The sequence below is a fragment of the Tupaia chinensis genome, unplaced genomic scaffold (genome assembly GCF_000334495.1).
Source record: "Tupaia chinensis unplaced genomic scaffold, TupChi_1.0 Scaffold000377_1, whole genome shotgun sequence".
Lineage (NCBI taxonomy): Eukaryota > Metazoa > Chordata > Mammalia > Scandentia > Tupaiidae > Tupaia > Tupaia belangeri.
The window spans coordinates 270,600-277,739 of record NW_006159875.1 but is presented as its reverse complement, the minus strand read 5'-3'; the positions used below and the strand labels follow the sequence as shown (position 1 = coordinate 277,739).

Below are 7,140 nucleotides of genomic sequence, written 5' to 3'. Positions count from 1 at the left end.
ACAGAAAACACAGCTGTCTCTGCTCTCTAATTCCAAATCTTGTAGGGAATATTGAGGTGAACTCTTCTTTTCCAATGCTCAGATCTGACGAATTCCATAGAGTACATCATTTTTAAAACTCCCAGCTCAGTTTTATGAAGATCAGTCCCACATAGGTGTTCCTAACTCAAGTTACTTCAGAAGTCAGAGAAGCACTTGGATACAGAACCACAAGGGCTGCTACTACTTGAGGTAAACTAGGAAACAAGAAATCTCCTTACAGGTGTTCAAGTTTCATAAAACACCATGCTCTCCAAATAAAATATCTTGGAGAGTCCGACTTGTCCTGTAAGTTGCTTGTTTTCAAATTCAAGTCTAAATGCTACCAAGACCATACATGATGTGTTTATTCAGCAACACATCACACATTGGCTATGCATGGAGAATGGCTTCTGGAAGGAAGACTGGATTCTCTGTTATAGACTGAGTAGTAGCCCATATCTAGCTCTTGTCTCCTTCTGGGCACATGAAAAACTTGCACTTCCTTGCCCTCCTTCAGTTAACTGAGGCTATTAGTTCTGGCCAGCACTGAGTGTAAGGGACATGGCCTTTCTAAGTTCGAGCTTTGAGCCATTGAGACAAGGTTCCATAATATTGCTTTTCCTTCCATGATGAGCACAGAGGAGGCCTCATGTTGTGATGACAGAGAACAGAGACAAAAGACACCTGAATCAGCCAGGCTTACAGGGAGGGTAGTGTTGGAGAGCCAGTCTGGTCATAGCAAACCACGTGTCTGTGATGGTCCTCATTCTGAGATGATTTGTTACTGAAGCATCAGCCTATCAAAATTCTCCCTTAGACATAGCACTCAGTGTTTCCAAGGCTAATGACAGAGGTATGATTTCAATAGGGGATGGGGGGGTGGGGTTTGGACTCATAGTCTAACTTCATCATGTTGACCAAGGTTTACGTTCTCCTTGGGGATAGCTCCGTAACTGGTAGAATCGGGTACTCTTGGCCTCAGAAAGAATGAGCCATTGTGTCCTAATGGTGGACATGCAATTCTTCTAAGACTATGTGATCCTTAAGGGCAGAGAGTGTATTTTAGCAACTAACCATTTTTATACTCTCAAGAATATGGCAAACACTATGTTAAGTGCATTGTATGGCAAAAACAAAACAAAACAAAACAAAAAAACCTCTTACAAAAACCATGTAAGAGACATAGAATTATCCTTCATCGTATCATTGACAAAAACAAAGTTGGGAAAGTCTGAGTAGCAAGACCACATACACGGCTAGATATTGATGACCCAGTGTTTTAGCATGTCCTCTGTGGCTTAATAAGTAGAGTCCTGAGACTGGGTAATTTATAAAGAATAGAGGCCCATTCAGCTCATTGTTTGGAGGCTCAAGGTCAGGAGGTCACTTCAGGGGAAAACCTGGTGGGGGCTCACTGTGGAGCCCTGAGGCAGCACATGAAGAGACAGAGCAAGGACAAGAACGTGTGTCCATGTGTGTATCTGCATGTCTGCTCTTACAAAGCTGCCAGGAACAATTGTGGGGGCCCACCTTGATGATCTCATCCAATCTGTCACCTCCCAAAGGCCCCACCTTTCAACACCATGAATGGGTTGTCTCCAATCTCTCAACCCCATTATAAGGGCCCACCAGTTTTTAAAGCACACATTTCTGGGGAACATATTCAGGTCATAGTGCCCTGGGTGTCTTTGGCACCAAAGTCAGAACCACATTTAGAGAGACAGTGGTGCTTCTTCCCTGTTCTTCATGGCTTTTGACCCACCTTTTCTTATTCATGGCTTGAGACCCAGCTTTCATATTTCCTGGTTTGTCTGTTAATCTGCAGAGCCTGCTCATCTCTTGAAGACAAGTCATGCGAATGTGCATCTTCTGTAGGAAAAGGGTGCAGCCTTATTCTGGGACTCAGTGATAAGAATAAGTTCCCAGAAATACATCCCAATATATCCAACAGTCACATGAGATATCAAATAAAATGCAAAGGAAAGACAAAGGAAATTGGGACAGATAATCGCGAATACAACTAATGGAGAAAGGACGAGAAGAGGAGGACGTAGCAGCCTCTTCTCCTGCTGTTGAATGCAGCAGTGTCACTGCAGCCTGCAAATGTTCTGGAATTGCAGAGAGCACAGCACGGGCAGAAAGGTCAGTTAACCTGGAGGAGTCATGGGGCTGTTCTCAGAAGAGTCAGCACTGAACTCAGGTTTGAAATATGAAGAGGTTTTTCCCAGGTTGCTAAGATGTAGAGAATGTTTGTCTGTTTGGTGTATGTGTGTGTGTGTGTGTGTGTGAGAGAGAGAGAGAGAGAGAGAGATTGTTGTACTGTTATTGTTGATGGAGGTGGTAATGGTGATGTGAAGGGGTGTGTGTAGGTGTGTAGAGAAAGAAGTTTTTACGTAATGCCTGTATTTTAAGTAGATGAAATAATCCAAAACTAGGAATACTGAAAGTCCCAGAGAAAGTTAAATGCAAACAAATAAGAAAGTGGTTCTCAGAAACAAACAGCAATGAAATGCATCAGTCTCTACTGGCCTTCTAAGCCTGTCTCTAAAGTCACTTGGCCCTGTCTGGCTCCCAACCATCCTTCAGGATTTTCTGTCCTCACTGGGTATCCAAGGCCTTCAGATCCTGCCCGTGCTCACATACCGCCTTATCTCTAGAACACAAACCCACTGTCCTACTGAACCAGAGCACCTGTCAGGACAATGGTCTGCGCTTCCTCTTTCACAGTCTGGTTGGGGCTTGCTTCTCCTTCTTGTTGTCTTAGGCTGGGTTCCCTGGGAAACAAACTCTGAGATGGAGCCCGGCTGTCAGGAGACACCCTTGAGAACAGTGCCTGGGGAAGGAAGACGGAGGGAGGCAGAGGAATGAGGACACTGTTGCAGGACTGCAGTACTGCCAGACTAGGAGAGCCCTGTGGTTGCCCCAGGTGAGACAAGCGGGCCAGGCCTTCACCCAGCATGGGCTGATCAGAAGAAACCTGGGGCGAGGCAGCTAGCCCTGGTGGAGGTGATTCCTGGAGGTGCCCTCTGTAGCCAGTGCTCTCAGTTGGGGTTGTGAGAACCTTGGTTTCACAGGCGAATGCGCTCTCATGTCTGAGACTGTGTGAGCACTCGCTTTACCTGCTGTCGTGTTTCAGCTCTCTCTAAAAACGCAGGACATATGAATTATTGCTTCTCAAAACCAGTTGATAATGCATGCGTTTACACTAGACTATGCTGCAGTGACCACCTCTAAAGTTTCAGTAGCTTCACACACATAATTACATGTTCTCTATACAAGGGCCCACCAGTTTTTAAAGCACACATTTCTGGGGAACATATTCAGGTCATAGTGCCCTGGGTGTCTTTGGCACCAAAGTCAGAACCACATTTAGAGAGACGGTGGTGCTTCTTCCCTGTTCTTCGTGGCTTGAGACCCAGCTTTCATATTTCCTGGTTTGTCTGTTAATCTGCAGAGCCTGCTCATCTCTTGAAGACAAGTCATGCAAACGTGCATCTTCTGTAGGAAAAGGGTGCAGCCTTATTCTGGGACTCGGTGATAAGAATAAGTTCCCAGAAATACAGCCCAATATACCCAACAGTCACGTGAGATATCAAATAAAATGCAAAGGAAAGACAAAGGAAATTGGGACAGATAATCACAACCTATCAAGGGACAGCCCGAAGATTCAAGCTGATTTTGTCTTGTGGCTCTGTCTTCTCAATACGTGGCTATCTGACTACCATGAGCGGGACGGACCAGGTAGTGGGTCTTGAATGGTTTCTCACTGCCCTAGCCCAGAGTGAGGTGCTGCCCAGGAGCACAGTGAGTCACATGACCCAGCCTAACTGCCAGAGGGCTGCAATTCTAGAGAGGCACACACCGGGTACTTAGTGAACACTGTCTGCCCGACTGATGAAGATAATTTAATCACTCAACATTTTGTCAAGCCATAGGGTCATGTTTCATCGATTCCTACAGAGCAGTAGGGTAATAAAAAGTGAAAAGACCTCCGAATTAGCCAAGAGCCTTGAGTGACAGTACCATTCATGTCACTAGCTGGCAGTGGTTTTGGAATGGACATGAGCCTCTTCAAACCTCAGTGTCTCCACACGGAAAAGAAAATATTAAACAAGATTTTCTTTCTGGTCCTTTTGTATGTAAATGCCTATGCAGAATCTACAGCATTTGCCTTTGAGCTGTAGGGAAGTCTTGGTCAGCACAGAGCGGTGGAAGACAAGGTCATTCGCTCCCTTCCACCATATTTATGAAGTGCCTGGGACTGGTCCTGCCGAGGCTCTGTCCGGTGGAGAGCAAGCTAGCTAACATTTCTGCTCTGTGGTAGAAGGTCAGGAACAAAACATTTACATTTTTGTTAGCATTAACTTTCCCCTTTATCATTGTTTATTTTCCCACCTCGTATGGCACTTTCTATCACGATGTTTGCCCTCTGAATTGCAGTTATTCTTGGCAGCAGGTTAGGAGGTACTTGTGTTAGGGGATCAGCAGTTGGCATAATAGCTACGTCGCTGGACTCCCATGTAGTCAACTGCAGCTCGAGTCCTGGACCTGGTGGCTTAAACTCATGCTGGGCATGTGTGCATGCATTCCCAAGATCTGAGAGGAGAATGGAGGAGAAAGGATTACTGCATGGCCAACCCCCGGGGTGGGGGGAGTGAGCTCTCACTTCATGTCTGTCTTTCTGGCAAGAGCATGTGCCCTATAGCAAAAACCTCTCAAAGAAAAAAAAAAAAGAAGAAGAAGGTGCTTGCATTAGTTTGCTGAGCCTGGAAAAACAAGGTACCAATCGGAGGGCCGAGGTGGCTAGGATGTCTTGCCTCACGGTGCTGGAGGTGTGTTAGGCCTGATTCTCCAGAGAAACAGAACCAAAGGATATATATTTATATATGTATACATGACTTCAGAAAGCTTGTGAAAAATGGAATTAAAGTATCAGTTTATTTTGGTGCAAAAAAATTAAATTCATGCATAGTTTTTTCATAATATACATTTTCCCATGAATTTTATGAAGACCCCATGTACGTTATATGTCTATATATGTACGTATTCACATATACATGAAGAGATTGTATCTGTATACATAAATCCCTGTATATGTATGTGTTTATATAGCTAAGATGTATATGTACCTGCATGCACATGAGAAGATGTATTATGAGTATTAGCTCACGTGATTATGGAAGCCAATAAATCACATTATTTGTTGTCTGTGAGCTGGAGACTTTGGAAAGCCAGTGATGCGACTTAATCCAAGGCCAAAACTCAGAAAATGGGAGTATGGTGGGGAAACATTAGCATAAATCCTGGAGTCTGAGGCCAGTGAAGCAAGAGCTCTGATAACGGAGGGTAGAAGATGACGCTCGGGTTTAAGCAGAGAGTGAGTTACCTTTCTGTCTTGGCCCTATGGATCAGGTGATGCACCTCAGTAAGGTGAATCCTCCTACCCAGTCTGCCAATTTGTCCTCTTTTGAGGACATGCCATGGCCTAGGAAAGTTGCCACCTGCAGCTAACCAGTGCAGGGAGCTAGACATCCAAGACCCAGCTGTGAGCAGGGCTGGTTCCCTCTGAGGGCTGTGATAGAAGAGTGTTCTGGACCTCCCCCTAGCTTCCGGAGGTTTGCTGTTAACTTTTGGTGTTCCTTGGACCATGGAAGCATCACCCCAACCTCTGACTTTCTTTCCTGACTTTCTTTGAAGCCACTTGAGGACAATGTCTCTGCATTCCGTCTCACATAGATGCTAAACCCACTGAAGAGATGTGTGACATGCTGAGGAGGCGAGAGAACATGAGAAGGCCTTGGAGGGCAGGGACAGAAGAATGTGGTCTTCCTGGGGAAGATCATAAGGTAGCAGAGACGTAGCCCATTTCTTGGAATGGCCCCAGGAAGGCTGTGCAACTCACCTGTGGGCCTGTGTGCTCACCTGTTGGCCTGTGCGCTCACCTGTGGGCCTGTGTGCTCACCTGTGGGCCTGTGCGTGCACCTGTGGGCCTGTGCACATGCAGAAATGCAGCACACAGCCTGCTTCCTAGACACACTCAGGAGTCACAGATGGTCTGAGATGACAGGTTACAGCCCACATTCCTGGCCCCTCGGAAGCCCCCTGCTTCTGCGTGTCCTTACGGACAGTCAGCATGAGAACCGACTGTTCCTTTCTTGCTACTCTCTAGAAATATGAAATTAATTTTTTAAAAATTAAAGAAATGGTGCATTTCCTGTGCTTATAGAATGTATGGTTACAAAGTCACATAAGCTCCATTGTCTATCTTATTATTTTTTAAAATTTAAGCTGTGAGTGAGTCTTGAGTTTCCCTCAATTTTGCATCTAAGGGAAACTTCAGGATGGATGTCATTTCCCAGCCTCTGGACCAGGTCTGGTGGTGCTGATTCTCTGGCCTGCTGCCCACCTGCTGTAGAATGGTGCCCACAGTAGGTCACCACAGAGACACTTGCTCAACAAGGCAATGGCACGCCACATTCCTTAGACCCAAACACTTGGCAACCATGGGTATCTTTTAACATGGGCCTGACATGTAATCTCCTGGCAGATGGTCAGTCAGGACTTTTTCAGGGGCTGGCCGAAGGCCGACCATCATAAGTTAAAATGACCTTGTGAGACCAGGACAGCTGCTCAGAGGCACAGCTCAGATGATTTCACGTGTTATTTACCGAGCACTAACTACGCTCATGGTCCTCTGTGGGAACGCATAGAAAAGTGCCGTCACTATCCTGCAGGCTCTTAAGATCTGAGAATCAGAGAGTAAATACCTCCAAGATGCCATAACTAACACAGATACAAACTAAATATCGCATGAGCTTGGAGATCTGGGGCGGGGAAAGCGATGATGGATCAGGAAGACTTCATAGAGAAAACAGTGTCCAGTGCACTTCGTGGTCTGCTGTGAGTCTGCTTTCCAAGCTGGTACCCTCTTGTCTCCCCAGCCACGATCACATTAACAAAGACAAAGAGCAGGAGGGTGAGCCACACACCTACTACGTTCACACCCAGCCACCACGATTACACAGTCAGGTTAGACTTGGTTTTGCACCTCAACCCTCTTCCTCCAGCCCTGAATGCCCCCGCAGTCCCCACCAGCCTGACGTCTAGACCCCACAGGAA

The 7,140-nt window shown here is 46.1% G+C and overlaps 1 protein-coding gene across 1 annotated transcript in view; it reads left to right on the top strand.

Moving 5' to 3' along the window:
- The first annotated feature begins 2,012 nt into the window (after nucleotides 1-2,012).
- Nucleotides 2,013-7,140, top strand: part of RNF144A (ring finger protein 144A) — a 139,203-nt gene continuing 134,075 nt past the window's right edge. The window contains exon 1 of the mRNA XM_027773803.1: nucleotides 2,013-2,163. The gene's annotated coding sequence lies outside the window, so the exon portion shown is untranslated. The remainder of the gene's footprint in view (nucleotides 2,164-7,140) is intronic.